This window comes from Nomascus leucogenys, chromosome 19, assembly GCF_006542625.1.
Source record: "Nomascus leucogenys isolate Asia chromosome 19, Asia_NLE_v1, whole genome shotgun sequence".
NCBI classification, from domain to species: Eukaryota; Metazoa; Chordata; class Mammalia; order Primates; family Hylobatidae; genus Nomascus; species Nomascus leucogenys.
Window position 1 is genome coordinate 53,194,893 of NC_044399.1, and position 24,900 is coordinate 53,219,792.

Genomic DNA, 24,900 nt, shown 5'->3' on the forward strand with positions numbered 1-24,900 from the left:
ATTTCACTGAGTGACAGAGCAAGATCCTGTGTCAAAAAAAAGAAAAAAGAAAAAGAAAAATTCACAGAGTTCTAAAAGAAGCATAGATGAAAGATATGGGTTGGGTTGGTACCAGTAAGGATGATTTCAGCTGCAAATAATAGAAAACCTAATTTTAGCTGGCTTTAACAATAATTGAATTATTGATTCAATTATTCAATTGATTTATTGTCTTACATATCAAGTAGTCTTGAGGAATGACATTTCCAGGGCGATTAAGTCAGTAACTCAATGTTAATTTCAAAGTTCCAATTATTTCCATCTTTCTGTTCTTCCATTTCAGCCCTTTGGCCTTTCTCTTAGGTGTGTCCCCTCATGATCACAAGAGCTCTACATGTCACCTCCTCACCAATAACATCCACAAACTAGAAAAGAGATATTTTTCTTAGGCTCCCTCAAAAAGAAAAACAGACACATTTACTCAGTGCCATGATCAGACTGTTACATTTAGCAATCAACAGCATGGATGCAAATAGAAAAAAAATCTTCATTAAAACCCTTTGTTGGAATGCTTTACACTTTCCACAGAACAGAAACTAAAATAACTTGTTATACAATTAGTCACAAATACAGTCCTCAAGTTTTTTGCCCACACACATGAGTATTTGTCGAAAACATGTCTTCTTTGTAGCAGCTAGGTCCTGCCACCACTGCATTTGGCTGAGTTCACAATCTGTTGTAACTTGTAGCTTCCCTGTCACTTCTCTAGCTCTCCTCTCCTGCTAAGCTTTGTTTCCTGGCAGTAATTAAAATTTTCTGACACTGCCATAGCTACTACTGCTACCAGAATGGCCATATCCACCTTGGTTTCATGGTTTGGCACATTATTGGCCTCCACCACCATAGGGGCCAGAGTTTCTGCTTGCAAAGTTTCCTCCCTTCATGGGTCCAAAATTTGAAGACTGATTGTTATAATTGCCAAATCACCATAGCTTTTACCACCTCTAAAATTGCTTCCATCATTACCAAATCCATTATAGCCATCCCCACTGCTGCCATATCCAACACCACCGGGGCTGCCACCAAAGCCACCACAACCACTGAAGTTTCCTACATGACCAAATTTATCATTCCCACCAAAACCATCTCCACAACCACCACAAAAGTTTCCAAAACCACTTTGACCTCTTTGGCTGGATGAAGCACTAGCCATCTCTTGCTTTGACAGGGCTTTCCTAACTTTACAGCTGTGGCCATTCACAGTATGGTATTTTTGAATGACAATCTTATCTACAGACTCATGGTTGTCAAAGGTTGCAAAGGCAAAGCCCCTTTTCTTGCCACTGCCTCGGTCAGTCATGATTTCAGTCACTTCAATTTTTCCATACTACTCAAAATAATTTCTTAGGTGATTTCTTCAGTGTCTTCTTTAATGCTGCCAGCATATATCTTTTTCACAGTTAAGTGGGCACCTGGTCTTTGAGAATCTTCTCTTGAGACAGCTCTTTGGTTCCACAACTCTTCCATCCACCTTGTGTGGCCTTGCATTTATGGCTGCATCCACCTCCTCCACAGTGGCATATGTGACAAACCCAAAGCCCCTGGAACACTTGGTGTTTGGATCTCTCATGACCACACAGTCCATGAGCATTCCCCATTGCTCAGAATGGCTCCTCAGGCTCTCATCAGTTGTTTCAAAGCTCAGCTCTCCAATGAAGAGCTTCTGCAGCTGTTCAGGCTCTTTTGGAGACTCTGACTTTGACATGAGGGCAGTGGAAAGAGAGACTTTAATGATGCTTCCTCGGTGGTGTCCACAAGCAGAAAGCTAAGCTTCCTTTTTAAGGTAAGAAACACTTTCCCAGAATCTCCCAGCAGATTTCCCTGTGTTAGTAATTAGAATTACATCACATGATTATTTCTAACACAGTCACTGGCAAGGGAAACAGAATTATTACAATTGGCTTAAATCAGTCAAGATTCAACCCCTAGGTCCAGGAAGAGGCCCCTGCTACTTCCGACGCATGGCACCACTAAAAATATCAGTGTTGTTAAGTGGAAAGAAGAGAGGATATGGGGAGGCAGCTGAGGTCTGCCATGGTGTGAAACAAGGAAGAAGCCCTAGATAAGGCAATCCTTGAGCTAAATTTTAACATGCTAGTAGAGATATGCCAGATTAAGTGAACATATGAAGGAGTGGCTTGAAGAGCAGGCAAGGCAGAGAGAGGGGCATTCTAGACAAGGAGAAAACATGAACAGAAGCATAAAGGCTAAGGAGAGAGTGAAAAACTATAAGCTATTTGCTGAGTTATAAAATGATAAAAGATGAGATTATTGAGCTAGCAAGTCGAGTCAACTAGGTTTGTCTGTCTGCAAGCACAATTGTATGAAACTAGAAGAGATAGGTCAAATTTTCTTTGGATTTCTGTCAGACAGATTTTCAACAAATGGCCAGTTTCCCTAAGAGATCAAACCGAAAAATTTAAAAACTCACAAGTTCGGATAGTAGCTTTAAACCAACTCTCCTATTTTTCCAAAGCACCTACTTTTACCCATCTAGTAGCCAAATTTCCACATTCTCCCTCTCTTTCTTTCCTTTAGGCAGCACAGTTCTGTAAGACAGGGGCCAGATCTTTCAATAACCTGTGGACACTGGACTGACCACTTCATGGAGTGGCTTGGGATAAAGTGGAAGGTCTTGCCATAAGACATCCCATTATGTGTGAGCCTCTTTTCCTTGAAAGCTTTTCTCGTGTAAGCTTTCCTGGCATACCTGTATGTTCTCTTACTTTCACTGAATATTTTTGACTGGGAAATTGGAAACAGCTTAGAGAAATTGAAAAGGGAGACATGAGGCTGCCTACTAGTAGAATTGAGGCCCTTTCCTAATTGACTTTCTCCTCCTGCTGGGCAACCTTTGGACTCATGGTGCTCTTATGGAATCATACCTGCCCTAAAATTCATGACTTCAAGAGTGATCTCCAACTGCCCTCCCCACAACACCTATGTAATCGAATAATTTGGGCTTTGACTGTAATCACAAATTCTCTCCCTCTATTGGGACCCACTATGGTCTGAATGTATCTCCAAAAATTCATGTTGAAACTTCATTGCCAAAAGAGGTAGGGCTGGCCAGGCATGGTGGCTCATGCCTGTAATCCCAACACTTTGGGAGGATGAGGTGGGTGGGTCACTTGAGGTCAGGAATTCAAGGCCAGCCTGGCCAACATGGCAAAACCCCGTCTCCACTAAAAATACAAAAATTAGCCAGGGGTGGTGTGGGTGCCCGTAATTCCAGCTACTTGGGGGGCTGAGGCAAGAGAATCACTTGAACTTGGGAGGCGGAGGTTGCAGTGAGCCGAGATGGTGCCACTGCACTCCAGCCTGGGTGACAGAGCAAGACTCCATCTAAAAAAAAAAGAAAAAAGAAAAGAGGTGGGGCCTCTAGGGGGTGATTAAGGCATGACAGCAGAGCCCTCATGGATCGTATTAGGGCCCTTATTTTAAAAAACTTGAGGAAGTGGATTTGCTGTCTTCCATTCTTCCACCATGTAAGGACAGCTAAGCAGGGTCATCTATGAGGAATGAGCCCTCCCCAGACACCAAACCTGCTAGCGCCTTGATCTTAGACTTCCCAGCCTCCAGGACTGTGAGAAAATAAATTTCTGTTCTTTGTAAATTACCCAGTCTCAGGCATTTTGTTCTAGAAGCACAAATGGACTAAGACAGGACCATAGCTATGAACACCATTCCATAAACTGCCTGATAGCAAACTGCATGATTCTTACATCAGGATCTATGAAGACAGAGTGCAGTTAGGGTCCACAAATGCATACCCTCTGTGTTCCTGCTCCTGAACCTGGGGAGGAGTCTCTAACCAACTGTAGATGGTGAAAGATCTGTTTAATATTGAGTCTACATGTCACCTTATCATCTTATATAGGTTCAATGCTCCACAAAGCCAAAAACTATTTATCAGACATGGTATGAAAAAGATCAATTTTCTGTTCTATACTAGTTAGGCAGTCCCATCTGTAGGGACAAAAGGAATGAAGGGCCTGGGAATAGGCCATGTTATTACACAAGGTGCTCAAATAAAAGGAACTTGGTTTATGAAGTGCTGACAAGAAGGGACCGAGTAGCACCAAGACAGAAGAACTCTTTTCTGGTTGGGGTGATCAGGGATCACTATTTTGGCTATGGTAAGGATGACTAATCTTGGGATTCTGAGCCAAAACGCCATTTACACCAATAATAATAATATGCTGAAACTAATTAATACTGTATTCCAAGTCACTCCAGGCATCTAAATAATAGGAAAGATCGATTTTTAAAATTATTTCCAAATTCCCCACAAGAGAAGTAAAAACCTATAATCACTGAAAATTTCTAATTTAATAAGAACGGAAAGCAGATGAAAACACGTTTATAGCTCATGTCTGCCAAAGAGAATTAACTACTATGCACTTTAAAACTCTTCTTTCACTGGGAGATTAGGTGCAATAAAACCCAGCACATCTTGTCTCAACCATGAAATAAAATGATCATCTGCTTATCTATCATTTACTTCACACAGAGGGCTCACACCAATAAAACTGAAATTTTATAGAGCTATGAAGGAAGACAAAATCCATAAAACGTTCCATACACTTTTATAGCTTAAAGATGTCTCTCAGAAAGGTGAACCACATATTTACAAACAAGCCTACCTCATTGTCCTTTCTTTCTTCAGACTGCCTTTTTTCACAGTATAGTAATTCCCCAGGTATTCGGAGGTCAGATTCCAGCAGCTCTTTAGGTATCTGAGCATGATCATTGTGATTGGAATTTTCTTATTAGGAGGAAAATATTCTCAGCAGTGTTGTCTAATGTCTGCTGAGTAGAGGCAGCCCTGAGCTGAGAGTAGGTAAAATTGCCACCCCGAGGGAAACTCTTTGAATCTGCTGTGATTCTGGAGGCTGCCCGATTCAAAACAATAAAAATAAAAATGTTTTAAATTGCCAAACCCCTTACTCACTGAAGCAGGAGAAAAAGAGATAGGACCAGAGATCATAAGCAAGAGTTGGGAGGTTTTTCTTCCCAAACAGACAAGCAGCCTCTCTTCTGGAATCAGCACACACTTCAGGGCCTTCTTTTGCTGAATCTTTGATCTTTTGGCCTCTGAACTGTGTCTGTTCAATTCGATGGAAATGTATTTAACAACACTATAATCCAGGCATTGGAGAGATAATGAGGCCCCTCAGGAGCTTATTGAGTGGAAGAGAAACAGACAAGCAAACAGATGATTCCAATGCAGTCTATTATGAGTCAAATACAAGCAGGCACCAGCTGTGGTGGAGGATGGGGATAAGGTTAACCCTGTTAGAGAGTGAAGAGGTTGTGGAGATATTATGGAAGAGTTCTCAGAAGAGCTGATGCTTCAACATAATTGAATTGATGTATTATGATTTGTTAAATACTAACATTTCATATCTATTAATGAGATTAAAATATATATAGAATACTTAATTTAAAAAAACATAATGCCTGTTTTCTCATAAAATCATATAAGAAAATACTACCTACAAGAAACCACACACTTTGACCCTATTGTCACCATGGACAGGTCTCCGATTACTTCTTTTTTTTTTGTTTTGTTTTTGTTTTTGAGACAGAGTCTCGCTCTGTCGCCCGGGCTGGAGTGCAGTGGCGCAATCTCGGCTCACTGCAAGCTCCGCCTCCCGGGTTCAGGCCATTCTCCTGCCTCAGCCTCTCCCAGTAGCTGGGACTACAGGCGCCCACCACCACGCCCGGCTAATTTTTTGTATTTTCAGTAGAGAGGGGTTTTCATCGTGGTCTCGATCTCCTGACCTCGTGATCCACCCGCCTCGGCCTCCCAAAGTGCTGGGATTATAAGCGTGAGCCACCACGCCCGGCCTCTGATTACTTCTTTTATCCCTTCAAAGGATTCCTGCCCTGGAGGGGAGAGAGATCAGAAAATGCGATTAGAATAATGTGGGAGATAAAATAAAACAAAGTTCCAGGTAACAAGAAGAAAAGAAGCAGAATATACTTTTTTGTGACTTCAGACTTTCCATCTGCAGCAACATAAGCTGGAGAAAGAAAGATGATTTCACTTAAAACCAACATGAAATATTTGACTATGACATGGAACTGGAAAGCATCTTTGGTTATCTGAAAATGATGAGAAAAGCTAGGGGAATGGCATTAAATTTTATATAAGGGCAAGGAAAGGACTAGCTGCTGACTGGGTACAGCAGCTCATGTCTGTAATTCCGTCACTTTGTGAGGCCGAAGTGGGAGGACTGTTTGAGGCCAGGAGTTCCAGATAGGCCTGGTCAACATAATGAGACCCTGTCTTTATTTAAAAATAAAAATTAAAAGAACTAGTGCCACAGAATAATAAAAAGGGAATAGTAAAAATGATTAAATTGCCTCATAAACTCCAAAGCAGTGCTTGTTCAACATAAGAAATGCAGGCTAAGTCAAGGAGAAGGAGAAGTTGAAGGAGGGGAAGAGGGAAGAAGAAGGAGGAGGAGGAGGTGGTGGTGGTGGAGGAGGAGGAGGAGGAGAAGGAGAAGAAAGAAGACATAACATAATGACACTGTGCTAAGTGAAATAAGCCAGACGCAACAGGAGAAATAGTGTATAATTCCACTTATGTGAGTATGATGGTTAAATATTTTGTTTACCTTTTGTTTTTGTAGAGATGGGTCTCATATTATTGCCCAGGCTGGTCTCAAACTCCTGGCCTCAAGCAATCCTTCTGCCTCAGCCTCCTGAGTCACAGGGATTATAGGATGAGGATGATTAATTGTATATGTTGACATCAGTTCTTCCCTGGGTCTCCAGCCTGCTGGCCTTGCCATTCCTGAAAATAAATCAATCTCTCTCTCTCTCAATCAATCTCTGTCTCTATATGTGTATGTGTGTGTGTATAATGTATGTATATGCACACATGCACACACACATGCACACACACACCCCCACACATACACACATCCTATTGGTTCTGTTTCTCTAGAAAACCCTAACTACTATAATGAGGTACCTAGAGTGGTCAAAATCAAGGAAAAAGAATGTTAAATAGTGATTGCCAATGGCTAGGGGAAGGGGGAATCCAGAGTTATTGTTTAATGGTCAGAGTTTCAGTTTTGCAAAATGGAAAGAGTTCTGGGGATGCATAGTAGTGATGGCAGCACAACAATATTAATGTACTTAATGCCACTGAACTGTACACTTAAAAATGGTTAAGGCAGTAAATTTTATATTACATGCAGTTTACCACAGTTTAATAAACAAACAAAACACACACACACACACACATAAAAAAAACCAGGTGAGAGGACATTGTTACACTTAAGTACATGAAGCCAGAGACTGGAAAAGACTACCAAAAGCAGAACAGGGAATGAGAAAAGACCCACAACCCAGTCATATAATTATGAAATTCCACAACACCAAGGTTACAGAGGAGGGTGTGAAAGCTTTCAGGAAGAAAAAAACATAAACATGTAAAAGGTCATTTATAAAGGTTTGAAAAAACACAGAAAGAAAACAGAGAAACACAGAGACTTAGTATCCATGAAACACGGATCCAAAGGTGTGACAAAGAATATTCCCGGAGGATGGCTGTACAACAGGCTGAGAATGCCCACTTTCACGACTGTTATTCAACAAAATACTGGAAATCCTAGCTAGAGCAATCAGACAAGAGAAAGAAAGAAAGGGCATCCAAATTGGAAAGGAAGAAGTCAAATGATCCTTGTTTACAAAGGACATAATCTTATATTTGGAAAAACCTAAGGACTCCACAAAAAAACTTAGAACTGTAAATAAATTCAGTAAAGTTACAAGATACAAAATCAACATACAAAAATCAGTATCATTTCTATATGCCAACAGTGAACGATCTGAAAAAGAACCAAAAAAGCAATCTTATTTATAATAACCACAAATAAAATTAATACCTAGGAAGCAACCAAAGAAACGAAAGATTTCTACAATGAAATTCATAAAACATTGATGAAATAAATTGAGGAGGACACAAAAAAATGAAAGATATTCTATGTTCATGGATTGGAAGAATCAATATTGTTAAAATGTCCATACCACCCAAAGCAATCTACAGATTCAGTATAATCCCTATCAAAATACCAATGACATTCTCCACAGAAATAGAAAAAACAATCCTAAACTCTAGCCAGGGACCCGGCCGTCTCCTTCCAGCACTTCCCGCCCCCTCTCGTATCATTTTTACCACAAAAAAAATGCAAAAAGAAAATGTGCACAAATTCAGATACTATTATAACATAAGAATATAATAATCTAATTTTCAAAAGCATATCATAAAAGGAAATAACATAGAAACTACTCTAACAGTAGTCTACATGTAGTGAAACATAAGCAAGTAGAGCTAGTATGGAATCACAGAAAAAACACTGACATGGGGAGTTCTGGTTCCAGCTTTGAGTCTGCATCTGAGTGATCTTGGACACGTCAATGACCTCTTATGGGTTCCATTTTCTTCCACTGAATCACTAAGGAGTTGTGCTAGATCAGCACTTGCCCAGGAATGATGAAACGTGAGCCCCACAAAATTATATATTGGGAGGAAAAATGAATTTGTGGTCCAATCATCTTGGGAAGCAAAACATTGCCTGACACTGCACTCTATATTAGCATTTTAAATGCTATATGGATATGTGAAATATTATAATAAATAAAACTTTATGTGTTTAACCTGCCTCATTAATCTATTGGGTCAGGTTTTCTCCTCATCATTTTTTTCCTTTGAACCAACTGGCAGTTCTCTGAATCATTGTTTCGTGGAAAACATAGGTTATTAGTTCGTTCTAGCACTGCTATAAAGTTCCTGAAACTGGATAATTTATTTTTTTAAAAAAGGTTTAATTGGCTCACCATTCTGTGGGCTATACAGGCTTCTGCTTCTGGGGAGGCCTTAGGAAACTTACGATCATGGCAGAAGGCAAAGGGGAATCTGGCACGTCTAATATGGCAGGAGCAAGAGGAAAACAGAGTGAAGGGGAAGGTGCTACACACTTTCAAACAACCATATCTCATGAGTACTCTAACACAGGACAGCACTAGAGGGATGGTGCTTAAGCATTAGACACCACCCCACACCGATTCAATCACCTCCCAGGCACCTCTTTCAACACTGGGGATTACAATTCAACATGAGATTTGGGTAGGGACAGAGAGCCAAAGCATATCAATAGGGAAACACTAACCTAAAATAATTTCTAAGATAAACATTCTAAGATTCTTTCATTATACAAGACTCCACAGCAATACCCATACAATGGCCCTTGGATCAAACAGTGATAGATTTGGGAAATGCATATATTTACATCATTTATTTCCATGATTCCTTTTTTCAGTGCTATGAAATAACTTCACAAGAAGTCATTTAATATTAGATTATGAATGTCATTTCAGAAATAAAATTCTCATAAAATGAAATGATAGTTTCAAAGCATAGCTTGGATCTAGAATTATTTCCACTTAGAAATAATTCTAAAATAGAATTATTATATCTACAACTTTTTGTATGACATAAACTACATAACAGATAAATGTCTTCTTATCTTCTTATAAAATGAATAAACACACACAGAGACACTGACTCAACCCACCCTTACTAAGCAAATAGCAAATCTTCCTCTTTTGACAGAAGCTAATCTGGACAAGGAAAACGCAATGTATTATTTCATAACTATAAACTAATTTTCTTATGAATTTATGAAAAGAGCTGGTGAGAGCCTCTGTATGTCAATGCCACAACACGCAAAACACTTCTCCTTAGGAGCAGAGAAGAAAGAACCTGATTAAAATGCAGTTGATAAGAACTGTCCATCGTACATCATACAGAGCTGGGAGGAGCTCTCGCTTTAATGCCCTGGCAAACCGTGGGAGCAGATGCTGTCACTGGCTCAGGGGAGTCATCGAGGAAACATTAATATAAAACAGCAGTTTTGCAGGAATGTTTAGAGGCCTTGTTGTAGCAGAGGGAGAATGGGTCTTCAAAGCATATCTATCAAGATAAGACACGAGGGAGAAGTCTGGATTTATAACAGTCATCAGCCATAGAAGAAGCCGGAGACCTTGACATCATTAGCAACAACTCTTTGTAGATTTTTCCTCTGTGGGAAGTGTTTATAGGTGAATTTTCAGTCATTATTCCCAGTTCTTCCAATTAAGGTTACATGAAAAATCTAACCTGCCAGTATTAACATTCTGTGGAGGCTTGTCTTCCTGAAATCAGCACCATAGCCAAGGTAGAAAAAAAAAGTATTTCTGTCTAGGCCAATTTAAAAATAAATTGCCATCTGCCATCAGCAGGGAAACTTCACTGGCCACATAACAAAGACACTATTCCAAGGCCATTGTTGAGTATCCGCTGCAGTATAGAATTAAAAAACTAAGTGTCCCCATAGGCTTTGGACCCATAGTTATTTAAACAAAATACAGATATTTTTCTACTTCATTAGGGCTTAGTCAACTAATCTTTAGTCTTCTCTGGATTCATAGGCACACAGTTTACTTGAAAATGATATTTTCTCTAAATTTTGTCTTTCTAATTAAAAATAACAATAATGTAATCCAGTCTTCAGTAGATATTAGAATAAACCAATCTGGGCTGGGCATGGTGGCTCCCACCTGTAATCTCAGCACCTTGGGAGGCTGAGGTGGGCAGATCATCTGAGGTCAGGAGTATGAGACCAACCTGGCCAACATGGTGAAACTCCATATCTACTAAAAATACAAAAAATTAGCTGGGCATGGTGGCACAGGCCTGTAGTTCCAGTTACTCGGGAGGCTGAGGCAGGAGAATCACTTGAACCCAGGAGGCAGGGTTTGCAGCAAGCCAAGATCACACCACTGCACTCCAGCCTGGGCAACAGAGTGAGACTCCATCTCAAAAAAAGAAAAAAAAAAAGGATAAAAACGTATCTGATGAGCCATCATGCAGCCATAAACATGTCAAGCAGGAAAGAAAATTGTTAAGATTTTAGCAAGTAAACACTGAAATCTAAAGATCAGAAAAATTAAAAGCATGAAGCCAAGATTTCTTCATGTGAGTTAATTGCATTTGCCCATCTTATACCAATGTACCACATGGGCTACCAGTGCTCTCTCCCATCCCATGCTAGGAGGCACCATGGAACTGACCAATGAGAGACACCTGTCAAGGTACATTGACATAAGAATTTATTCCTGCTATTGGCTAAGGCTTCAAAGTAAAGAGAATTCCAAGATCACAAAGCTCATTTGTCCATGATCTAATTGGAATGAGCATATATGTAGGGTTAAAATTACTTGTGGTTAGCTATCTAGGGAGATTGGGGGTATTTAGATTTTTTACATTGAATTTTAAAGTGAATTGTATGTCAAAAGAAATAGGAGATAAACTATTTTCTGTACATTTTTAGAATTTGTTGTATTTTATAATGTTCAAATAATTTGGTCCTTTGTGAAGGGGACCAAACTATGACACTTCAAAATATGCCATTGTGTCATAAAAATTATTTTGAGATGAAGGTATTTTAGCTCTGGAAATCCTTTATCTGCCCAAAAGTAGAGCCTCCCAAAAGAACTAATTGTCATAAATCCTCTCTCCAGAAGCAACTCTAATCTCAGAGACTAGGAGTGAGTTTGACACCACATCTAAACAGACATCAACACAAGATTCAGATCTCCTATCTATTCTCCATAGAGCTCATTTATGCTTCTAAAAAGTTATTTGTTTTCCCATAGCACCTTTCTATTCCTCCCCTTTATCTATTAAAATGGTATATAAGCCCCAAATTCTAACCACCCCTTTGAGTTACTCAGCACTGAATATTCTCATGTGTATGTACTTTGCAAGAATAAATAAACTGGGTTTTTTTCTCTTGGTAATCTGTCTTTTGTCAATTTCATTCACAAGCCCCCAGTTACTAACCCTGAGTGAGTAAAGGAAAAGTTTTTTCCTCTTCTATAGTTCTCAGACAGAGGCCTAATTTGTTTTGGTACACACAGAGCTTTCTACTAAACAATATGAACACAAACAGATCTAAAAACCCATAACTTCTTTCGTATGTCCAGGCCTCAAATCCTTCCTTCTATTGGCCTTATTATTGGTAACATATGGCCTTCAATAGGTGTTTAGAGTCTCCGACTTAAAAAATTTAAAAATTTATATAAATTTTTAAAATAATTGAATTTATAATGGATTTATGATCATTTATTATCATAAACCATCGATCCATTTATGATGGATTTATTATGAATTTATGATCTTGGAATTCCCTTTACTTTGAAGCTTCAGCCAATAGCAGGAATAAATTCTTATGTCAATGTACCTTGACAGGTGTCCCTCATTGGTCACTTCCATGGTGCCTCCTAGCATGGGATGGGAGAGAGGACTGGTAGCCCATGTGATACATTGGTATAAGATGGGAAAATGCAATTAACTCACATGAAGAAATCTTGGCTTCATTTTATTCATAAATTGAAAAAAAATTTTTTTTAAATCATAGCTGCCTCTGGTGCCAAAGTTGAGGCACAATTTACCTAGGAATAGATTGTCTTGTTATGTGAGCTATCTCTTGAATGATAGCTCATTTAGTGATGCAGGTATAAGGCAGACAGACATACAGTCATTGTCCTGGGAGAAGATGTAACAGAATCCTGTGGGCGTGATAAAGGAGCCTCCACCTAAGACCCCTTTGAACACACTACTCAAAAGGAGAAATTGACCACTTTGCTTAAGGATCCCAAGACCCAAAGGGGTCGGGGGAGGTGTGGATACTGAAGCCTCATTTGACCCAGGTGGACCTGGGTGGCTTAGACAGTGGTCCACTAGTTTAAAAAGATGTCATGAGCCTCAAAGTGGAAGAACTGCAAGGAAACAGGGAGTTTTGGCTGGTAGCATGGGTTCAACTGAAAGGCAAAGTGTGGAGGTTGACCCTGGTACAGAGTGGACCTGAGTCTGCAGCCCCTGTAGATCTGTCAGGCGAAGGGGTTGAGCACGTAAATGTAACGTTGGAGCCCAACTCCAGGTCATTAATAGCAGCTTTTGCCAGGATCTGTGCCACGAAGGGTATCAGTGAAATAACGGACAAAAGTTCATCCGGCTGTCCAAGATATTCAGTAGCGTAACTGAGTGACAGCATCCAAAGCAACCATTGACTAATGGGCTGGTTGGACTTCCCACCTTGCACTCTGCCTGATGTGTGGAAGCACTCAAGCTTCAGTCCAAAGATTCTTGGGCAACTGGGAAGAGCAGAAGAAAATCAAAGTGGGAGATATTTAAGTTCTTGCCAAGTAAGGTGTGTGGAGATGAAAATATGAAGTAAGTTTTCCCCGAAGCTGGTGAAACAGATCATATCAAATACACAAAGGAAATCATTTAAGTAATTTGAGCTTAAAAGTATATCTCCCAATTGTTTATTTAAATGAGATTGTTAATCATTTTTAAATGATGAAGTCTAGCAGTCATACAACTCCCCCCTCCATTCACACCAGAAGGGGAAAAGGTTAACTGATTTAAGAAAAACAACTCATAAATATATTTTTTCTTTTTAGGAATATAGAGATGTCAATTTCAACATGATTATCAGAACAAAAAAAAACAAGTAAGAAAACTAATCAGAATTACATGTTTCTCTTTGAAGGTTATTTTCATGGGATATAGCGCCATTTTCTAAAGTCTCTGCAATTTTACAAGTTCTCTTTGTTTAAATTTTGCTTTCAAGGGCAGATTAATATAAGCAAGAAACAAGTTAGAAACAGTTATAAATATTCACAGGAATCTCTTTTATTGCACAGAAAAGCAAGATTAGGAGTCTAATGAATGTTTCTAGTGCTTTATCAAATTAGATTATTCAAATGCTTTCAATGATACAGAAAGCACTCTCACCCAAAAGCTGCAAAACAGAGAAGATATCTCTTTTTCTTCATCCTGAGCCTCTTTCCTTAAATAGAAATATTTGTACTCACTAGAAATGTAAGCAAAAAGAAGGTTGTAGAGGTCAATTTTGTTATTAAAAAGGGGGTGAGAAATGAATGAAGTTTTACTTGGTAACAGTGAAATAAAGGGAATATAGTGTATGGGAGAAAAAAAAACTTTTCCTCTACCTCCTTAGGTTTAGTAACTGAGATCTGTAAATTAAACTGACAAAATACAAGTTAACAGGAGAAAAGGTATACAAATTTTATTGATGTTAATATTTTTATATGCACAGGGGCTTCACAGAAAAGAAGTGAAAACCCAAAGAAGGAGTTAAGACTCAAGGTTTATATACCATTTTAGCCAAGGGCAATAATTATGGAGAAATGATGAGTCAAAGGAAAAGAGGTTTGGGCTTCCAGGGCCAATACATGTGGAAAAGTGACTAGGAAATATATGGGGGAGACTAGAGGAAGATAGGGGTTATTTTAGTAAGATTCATTTATGCAGACTCATCTCAGTGCCAGCTGTCTCATCTTCACTGATAAGGGCTGCTCCCCTCAACCTGGTACAAGAGATGGGGGACATTTATGCCCCACTTTTAGGCAGTGAAAGGGAGGGCAGAGAGTTCTTGTGTTTGCTGTATCTCAACTGCCTTCAGCTCAAAATCAATATGCCAAAGTGTTATTATATTTAGGGTGGCATACTCTGATACCTTTCAATACCATTAATCTTTCAATTTACTAGGTTAGAAATTTTAAAATTACTTTAGGTGACATGCAAATTGGATAACCCATAAAAATATGGGTACATGGCCTCTAAGTATTTTGAGTGAAAGATCATAGGCAGAGACAGAGAATCCGCCACTGGGATTTTATTTCATTAGTACTACCCAAGTTATTGTTGTTTTTTGACTTTTATATGAAGAAAAAGATTATAAGAGAAAGTTGTGAATATAATTAACCTTTATTAGTTCTGCATAATAATCAGAACTATCACAAAAACTCTGCAAATACCACAACCTTGTGCAAAAAAAAAATTCTGCAGGCCGGGCGCGTTGGCTCACGCCTGTAATCCCAGCACTTTGGGAGGCCAAAGCAGGTGGATCACCTGAGGTCAAGAGTTAGAGACCAGCCTGGCCAACATGGTGAAACCCCGTGTCTACTAAAAATACAAAAATTAGCTGGGCGTGGTGGTGGGCACCTGTAATCCCAGTGCCACTTGGGAGACTGGGGCAGGAGAGTCGCTTGAACCTGGGGGGCAGAGGTTGCAGCAAGCTGAGATTGCACCATTGCACTCCAGCCTGGCAACAAGAGCAAAACTCCATCTCAAAAAAAAAGAAAAAAAAAATACTTCTGCAAGGACATCTGCCCAGCAACTGCCTGCCAACTTCAGACTGGCCCCACCCTTGTTATCGATCACTGTAACCAATAATCAATGTTAATTATCACAAAACAATCATTTAATCATTCTCACTTTTCCTTTAAAACTTTATCTTCCTTTACCTCCCTGAATATGCATATAGTTTTGTGTAGCACACATATTCCCATTACAATGCCCATTCCTAAATGAGTATCATTTTCTTTTTTCTTTTTTTTTTTTGAGATGGAGTCTCACTCTGTCACCCAGGCTAGAGTGCAGTGGCCCGATCTGGGCTCACTGCAAGCTCTGCCTCCCGGGTTCACACCATTCTCCTGCCTCAGCCTCCCAAGTAGCTGGGACTACAGGCACTCGCCCCACGCCTGGCCAATTTTTGTGTGTGTGTGTTTTTAGTAGAGAATTTTTAGTAGAGACGAGGTTTCACCGTGTTAGCCAGGATGGTCTCGATCTCCTGAACTCATGATCTGCCCACCTCGGCCTCCCAAAGTACTGGGTTTACAAGCCTGAGCCACCGCGCCCGGCCAATATCATTTTCTTTTAGAGAGTCTTTCTATGTATGTTATTTAGGATGACACCCCCATTATCAACACTCCCCACCAGAGTAGCACATTTATTACAACTGATGAACCTACTTAAAGAACTTTTTAATTGGCACATTTTTTTAACAAGTAATTGGCCAACTGAATGATCCATGTTATTTGAGAGGAATAACTCTTACTATAAATTTCTATTTTAGGAAGGCTTAGTAATGGCACCCCGAGTAAATATAAGAAGAAAGAAAATGGCCAGGCATGGTGGCTCACACCTGTAATCCCAGCACTTTGGGAGGCTGAGGAGGGCAGATCATGAGCTCAGGAGATCAAGACCATCCTGCCTAACATGGTGAAACCCCATCTCTACTAAAAATACAAAAACAAAATTAGCCAAGCATGGTGGGCTGTGCCTGTAGTCCCAGCTACTCGGGAGGCTGAGGCGGGAGAATGGCGTGAACCTGGGAGGTGGTGGTTGCAGTGAGCCAAGATCGCGCCACTGCACTCCAGCCTGGGTGATAGAGTGAGACTCCATCTCAAACAAACAAACAAACAAAACAAAAACCAATAACTCATTGAGCTTCAATTTCTTAACTGTAAAAAGGAGCCATGTTTTTCTTACTCGTATGCACAGCTTATAGAAAAGAGTTATAAGCTTTTTTTTAACATATCTGGAAAATAATAAAAACTAACATTTACTGAGAGCTTACTATATGCCAGGCACTGTTCTAAATACACTGCATAGATTGCCTCATTCAATCCTCAAAACAGCACTATGAAGTAGATTCTATTATGGCAGCAATTGTACAGATGAGGAGGCTGAGGCATGAAACAATCTTCTAAATTTCCTAAAATTACACAGATAATAGATGAGACAGCCAGGGAGTCTGTTGCTAGAACCTAGTCTTTTAACTACTCTATCTACTCTATTATATGTAAAAAGAGAACAGATAATACTACTTTGCTTTTAGGAACTTCACATGTAGAAATAAAGAAAAGTCATATTTTGCATACTGCTGTTAATTGTGGTTTAGAGCTTGGTACATACTTAGTAAAAAGTATAATGTTGAAATTCCTGGTATTTAATTCCTTTATTAATTAAACATCTATTGAACACTAACATTGTGCCTGACCCTGTTCTAAGTATTTAGAATGGTGAACAGGCACTTGAAATTATAAGCTATCAGGGAAGTAAAAATTAAAACCACAAAGAGATAAAATCATGACCACCTACCGGAATGGCAAACATGAAGAAGACAATCATGAGAGTTGACAAGGATGTAGAACAACTGGAATTTTCATTTACTCCTAGTAGGGGTGCAAAATGCTACAACTTCTTTAGGAAATTCAGTAGTCAAAAAATTAAACAGGGCCAGGTATGGTGGCTCAAACCTGTAATCCCAGCACTTTGAGGCAGGAGGATCGCTTGAGTCCAAGAGTTTGAGATCAGCCTAAGCAACACAGGGAGACACTATCTCTACAAAAATTTTTTAAAATGGCTGGGCATGGCAGTGTGCATCTATAGTCCCAGCTACTTGGGAAGCTGAGGTGGGAAGATTGCTTGTGCCCAGGAGATCAAGCAGTGAGCTGTGATGGTGCTACTGACCGCACTTCAGCCTAGGTGACAGAGTGAAACCCTGTCTCAAAAAAAAAAAAAAAATTAAACATAGCCTATGACCTTATAGCCCTACTTATAGGTAATTATCTAAAAGAAATGAAGATATAGAAATAATAGATATAGATCCACCCACAAAGACTTATACAAAAATATTAATAGTATAGCATACATACCGAAAAGTGCACAAGTCATAAGTGTAAAGATGGATGCATTTTTAGAGAATGACAATGTAAACAACACTAAGATCAAGAGAAAGAACAATACAACCATTCTCAGAAATCCCATATTTCTTCCCTTCTCAATTACTAGCCCCCCAATGGTTACCTATCTTGACTTCAATGATGATAAACTAGTTTTGCCTGTTTTTAATGATTACATAAATGGAATCATACACTATGTACTCTTTTGTGTCTTGCTTTTGTTATTCAACTTTATGTTTGCAAAACTCATCAATGTGAAGTTGTGGTTTGTTCATTCGCATTTATGTAGAGTATTATTCCAATGTGTAGGTGCGTATTTGGCCGTTTTCCAGAATAACTGTGCACAGAGCAGAGGGAATACTCACGACTGTGAGATACAGAGTCTGAGGTGACACAGGTATTAAGGGAACAAAAATACCATCATGCCTACCACACTTTAGCATGGGAGCATATGGAGACCAAAGAATAAAGGAAGTTATAAATCAAGTCTATCCCACCGTTAGTCATATAGACACACTCTCTGCTCTTTTCTCCAGCCCCTAAGTATATGATAGCCACCCCTAAGGATGGTTATACTCAGTAGCTGAAAAAATGCCTCCCATTGGCTCTCTGACCATTAAACGACAGCCTTTCTGGTGCGAAAGGCACAGAAGAAGCCTCTGAAACTGCCACCTTGACCTTTGGCTTCACCCTCTGGGAGGTTCTTCCTTTTCTGTCACCCTCCTTGGCCACACTTGAAGTGGAATTGTATAGAAGCTCCTCCTTGAGTACTAAGAAGCTTTCTCAGGCTACTTCCTGCCCATAGCAGGTTGACGACCCAGGATCATTGTTAGGTCTCAGTTAGTCATGGGCGTCTGGTTGACCATGTGGTTCTTTTGCCAGATCACTCCTTTATTTTTTTAATTTTTTATGTGTTTCACTTTTTTTTTTTTTTTGAGATGGAGTCATTCTTGTTGCCCAGGCTGGAGTGCAATGGCACTATCTCGGCTCACTGCAATGTCTGCCTCCCAGGTTCCAGCGAGTCTCCTGCCTCAGCCTCCCAAGTAGCTGGAACTACAGGCGCACACCACCACACCCGGCTAATTTTGTATTTTCAGTAGACACAGGGTTTCACCACGTTGGCCAGGCTGGTCTCAAACTCCTAACCTCAGGTGATCTGCCCACCTTGGCCTCCCAACGTGCTGGGATTGCAGGCATGAGCCACCACCCCTGGCCTATGTATTTATTTTTATTAGAGACAGGGTCTTGTCCTGTCACCCAGGCTGGAGTACAGTGACACAATCTTGGCTCACTGCAGCCTCGACCTTCTGGGCTAAAGCAATCCTCCCACCTCAGCCTCCCAAGTAGCTAGAACTACAGGGGTACCCACCATGGACAGCTTTTTTTGCGGAGTGGCGGGGCGGGGGGGTCTTTCTATGTTGCCCAGGCTTGTCTCAAACTCCTGGGCTCAAGTAATTCTCCTTGAGGGATTGCTCAAAGTCAGATTACAAGTGTGAGCCACCATGCCCAGCTTATCAACTCCTTTAAACAAGCCCCTTACGTTCTGACTCCTGTCAGTTCTATGTCCCTAGGTTTTATTTTTCTCCTTAGACAGGGTACTCAGAATGCCTACGTATTTGCTTTTTTTTTTTTTTGTGGCGGAGTCTTGCTCTGTCACCCAGGCTGGAGTGCAGTGACGCCATCTCGGCTCACTGCAAGCTCTGCCTCCCAGGTTCACACCATTCTCCTCCCTCAGCCTCTCGAGTAGCTGGGACTACAGGCGCCTGCCACCATGCCTGGCTAATTTTTTGTATTTTTAGTAGAGATGGGGTTTCACCGTGTTCGCCAGGATGGTCTTGATCTCCTGACCTCGTGATCTGCCCGCCTTGGCCTCCCAAAGTGCTGGGATTACAGGCGTGAGCCACCGCACCTGGCCCCGTATTTGCTTTCTTACATTCAAAATGCTCTCTCACAAATTAATTGTGCATACCTGCTGTTTATAAAGCTGCACAGGGATTGCCTCACATTTAATCTCTTTTTTCTGAGTCACTAAAGGTACTTATTTACTGGGCTGGACAAATTTGGCCGGATGCTTACTCTGAAACATTTTATTTCATCCAGTTGTTTTAATATCAGCGAGTTTGACCCTTGACACAAAGCTTAGTTTTAATCAGCTTTTGTTATTCGAAAGCCTTCTTAGTATTAGCTTTTTCTAGTTGAAGTTGAAAAGCCATTGCTTCTTCCAAGAATAAGTCCCTGAATTTCATAATTTTCTGTCTTCCTTTTCATTCCTGATTCCAAGCATAGTAATTATTTTCTGAGTTCATCTCTTTCTAATAATGTCTGGCAAATACATCCAATAGAAACCCACATAAGCTTCTAATATTCTATTTTTCCGTCTTGTCGTCTAAAGCTAAACTTTATTAGATATACGATACTTCTCCCAAGTTTTTGCAGGAGATAGTTTTATCCACTGTTTCACCACTGCATATCATGGATTACCATCCTTCCAGCCTCTAAACCTTATCCATACCCTAATATTTTGGATCCTCTCCACTGCCAACCTTTATAAAATATCATTTTATGATATTAAGTCCCACCCTTATGGAGGTAACTCACAGATTTACAGACCTTGCCACTCAATTCCAGACTTTTATCCAATGGCCTTTTTTTTTTTTTCTTTGAGACAGGGTCTTGCCCTGTCACTCAGGCTGGAGTGCCATGGTGCGATCTTGGCTCAGTGCAACCTCCACCTCCCGGGTCCATTCTCCCACTTCAGCCTCTTGAGTAGCTGAGACTACAGGTGTGTGCCACCACACCCAGCTAATCTTTGCATTTTTTGTGGAGATAGGGCTTCTTCATGTTTCCCAAGCTGGTCTCAAACTCCTGGGCTCAAGCAATCCACCTGCCTTAGCCTCCCAAAGTGCTTGGATTACAGGCGTGAGTCACCGTACCTGGCCCCAGTTGGTTATTTGATAGCTCCATTTGAATTTCTCAAAGAAATGTTTCAAAATGCGTCCACATATCCAAAATTCATCTCATGATCTAGTTCCACAAATCTGTTCCATGGCTCCATGTAGCAACTGAAAGGCATCACCCTCCATTCAGTCACATAAAAGTCATCCTAGGGGGTCATTCTTCACACTCAATCTTGCTCAGTTATCACATCCAAGTGATGTCAGTGTCACCATGATGTTGTACAAGCTTATCAATGGCAAAATAGTGACCTAGAAGAATCTTTAGACTTTAAATGTATAAAAGGATTAAATACAAACCTTAATTGTGATCCTGTAGTACATAGTATTTTTTAATGTGAAAAAGAAATGTACATGCATGTTATGCAGTATTTTTGTTTCCCCAAAATCTGTTATTATATTGATAGAGTATCTTATGATCAATTGTACAACCAATTCAATGCAATCAAAGAAGTATTGTTACATACAGAAAACCCCCTTGATTAAAAAAAAACAATAAACAACAACAATAATGCACACACAAAAAGTGAGAATCAGAAACTATGGATTCCGGTGTTGAAAACAGCCCAATTGTCCCATAGAAATGATATTTAAGGCTTTTTGAATAAACATAGAAATTGATCCTCCTGGTGCTTAAAACTTGAAACTTATATTTGTCACATCTCAGTTCCTTCCTCAGGAACTGAAACCCATCAGCTCTCCAGATCCAGACAGTGAGGCACCAGATTCTTCACTCATCATGATTGCTTCCTAACCCTCTCTAATTCCTTCCCCTATGTAGCTACATCACTTCCTCCACTACATAAAGGCCCCAAATTTTAGTCAGTCAGAGAGACAGATTTGAGAATGATCTTCCTTCTGCTTGGCTGCAGCAACCAATTAAAGCCTTCTTCCCTGTCTATACTTGTTGTCTCAGTGATTGGCTTTCTGTGTGGCAAGTAATGGGACCTTGATTGAACCCCTGGCATTTCAATAACAGTATCAGTTCATCACCTCTCATGGACTGAAGCAGGTCAGTTCACACAAACCAGAAACTCTCTTTCCTAAGTAACTATACTGCCCAAGACATATTAGCCTGATGAACAATTACAGATGGTGAATTACCCCAAACAAATTATCAGTCTTCAGACAGTACTCATTAGTGAATCCTGAAGTCAATCTGTTCCCATCTCTTAGCATGGCTCCTGACATCACTTCTGGACTAAATGTGGTGCCCATCCTACCGACATTTTCATCCATAGTTTTCCCATTTCCAAGGCCACTACAATAACATGAGCCTTTTCTCCCTGATTATCACCTCCCCATACCCCCCTCCAGGCCTTTGGGTCATTAAAGGCTTCCTTGTAGTCTAAATGTCTGTCATACACCTATAGTGGTAATTTTTTTTTCCCCATAGTTTTTTACCCTCAATTTTCCTTCTTTATGAGTCAGGCCTGGTTTTCCTTTGAACTAGGCTGAAAGTCCACTTAAATGTCATTGCCTTATAATATGCTCAGAATCCTTCTTCTGTAAAAATAAGTCATTTAAAATTTAAGCTGTTGGAACTTTAAAACATCTGAGCCTTAAGGGAATGTGATTATGGTACCTGAGTTAACATAAGCAGGCAGCTGTCACCTAGGCCAATGTGATTTTTATTTCTCTGTTGTAGATTAAATTTTTTCATTACCTACATTGTTTTGTAAAAGACAGTAATTAACTGAAGGGCACCAGAGAAGACCCCTATTGATCTTCATTATAGATTATCTTTTCTTCTTCTTTTCTTACACAAAGACTTCATGAATATCACATTGTCTAAGATGGAGGGTTAAACACACTCCTTTAAATTAGAAAGGAAAAAAAAAACAAACAGTACAGAAAAGAAAACAAACTGTAACTAATTAAATTGTTGTAGTGAGGGTAGGTGTTGACCCCAAGGGGAGGAGAGTAGAACTGCTTTGCAACTGTCCAAGCAGGCCTGGCTGGGGTTTCAAGGCTTGCGTGACAAAGATGTTAGTGTTGTTCTCTATACTAACGCCTTTCAGTACAGCATTTAAGTGGACAGTGTCCTATAAGGTAAATAATGAGTTCTAGGATAAAAAGTGCAATTCCCATTTTTAAAAGTAAAGATTTGGAAACATTATTTAGGGACTTGTAGTCCACAAAAAAATTAGGATTTAATCTAAATTGCAGAAAAAAAGAAAAACTTAAGAACATCTAACAACAGGTATACTATAGTTTTTCAAACATGATTTTTCTCTCTCCAGTTTTTCATTTTTACTAAAGAAAAAAAATCATGGTAAGACCAATTTGCTTTATTATACTTGGCCTGATTATTTGTATAAGTGCAGCAAGAATAATTATTTTTCATATAGGCTTTTTAAACTGGCTTTGATGGAACTCTGTTCCATAAGGAATTTCAGATAAGACTGTTTTAAGCTGGGCACAGCTCAGGGTTTGTACACTCACATACCTACAAGTTGGTTAAATTCTTCTGAAAGTCCCAAGATAATCTGGGGCTCCTGGGCCTGTTAGAAAGTGACATTCTTTACTTACCACAAGTCAGCACAAAACCACCTTTGCAAAATTATGACTGAGACAGTAAAAGAGACCTAACTTAACCAACTGCATCTTGCTTCTAACTCCAAGCTATTCTTGTTTATTCCTGAACTTAGGCTGAACTAACTTTGGGAAAAACTTATAGTTTATAGTTTAAACAAAGATGGTAATAGCCCTTTCCCTCCTTCTTGCCTGGGGACTGCATTGCCTTTGTAGGACTAACATTAACCACAAGATTAGAAATTATGGTTTAGGAGTCATGCAGCTGGAGGCTACAAGATTCTGACCCTCCCTAAACAGCTCCTAAGATCAGTGCTTGAGACATTTTTCAGACCTTGCAGTTGATGGATCAGCTGGCACCACCCAGATCAACAAACCGGCTGATCTGATCTTGTGGCTCCAACCCAGAAACTGACTCAGCGCAAGAAGACAGCTTTGATTCCCTGTGATTTCACTTCTGACCAATAACCACTCTTGGCTCACTGGCTTCCCCCCACCCACCAAGTTATCCTTAAATGCTCAGGGAGACTGATTTGAGTAATAATAAAACTCCAGTCTCCTGCACAGCTGGCTCTGCATGAATTACTCTTTCTCTACTGAAATTCCCCTGTCTTGATGAATTGACTCTGTCTAGGCAGTAGGCAAGGTGAACCCCTTGGGTGGTTACAAGGATTCCTGTACAGGGACTGTGTAGACAAGGTATGAGGCCAGTTTTCCCAAGGGGCGCTTATTGGCTCTATAAGTCAAGTTTGATTCCTTAAAGGAAAGCATGCCATTCCAGTAAAAGCCTTGGTGAAACAACCAGTTTCTTCAAAAGAAAACATTCTTAATGCACTTATGCAAATAACTATATTGCCATAAGTTAAGAATACTCACAAATAGTTTCCAAATTCTGGAGAAATCAGATAGAGAGAAACAAATATGCTCCAAATTTTATTCACAGGAGTATGTTTTACTCAATTGTCAAAAGCAGTAAATAGCTCAAAAGAAAAGTGTTCTTGGCTCTGGAAAACAAAAAGGATCAGCAATGTTTTAGGCAAAAAGTCAAAAAGAAAAGATTACTTCAGTTTTTTATTAGTTTAGTCCATTCAATTAACTCGTGTTGTGTTTGATATTCATGACAGTCCTGAAAGTTTGTTATTTTATTCTAACGTCATAATCTCCAAAGTTATCAGAAACTTGCATTCAAGAGCACCTGCAAAAGTTTTATACCTGATTATAAAACCATCTTCTAAAGAGAACCAAAATGAGACAACAATTGTCTGTGGATGACAAAAACATTTTAGGGCAGCCACAAAGACACAATTGACAAGGAAATTTATTACCTCTGTGGCACAAAAGAATTTAACATAACAATTATATTATTACTGATAACATATCCTGAGGCATACCAGAATTATAGGACTCTTATACAATTCTGAAACAGATACTAATAACACATATGTATGAACATAACCCAAAATTAAACACATTTTATATTTGACAGTTTCCTGCATGATTTTAATACATTAAATAAGATGAATATGTCTTTTGGGACTTAGGGGACATAATTATTATTATTATGTTAATAACTTAGAATTTGATCTTGGAAGGTTTGTCAAATATCGAAGGTTTAAAACACTGGATATCACAAAATAGAATTCAAGATCACCATAAGTCATTTATTTAGCCAAAACGATAACTCAAAAGTTTTAAAAGAGACAACCCTTTACTCTGCTAGATGGGAGACTCAGTTTTCCAAACAACAAGA

General features: G+C 39.6%; 1 pseudogene; it reads right to left on the reverse strand.

Annotated features, from left to right (window-relative positions):
- Window positions 1-785: 785 nt before the first annotated feature.
- On the reverse strand, window positions 786-1,744 carry LOC100605088 (annotated as a pseudogene).
- Between the last annotated feature and the right edge of the window lie 23,156 nt (window positions 1,745-24,900).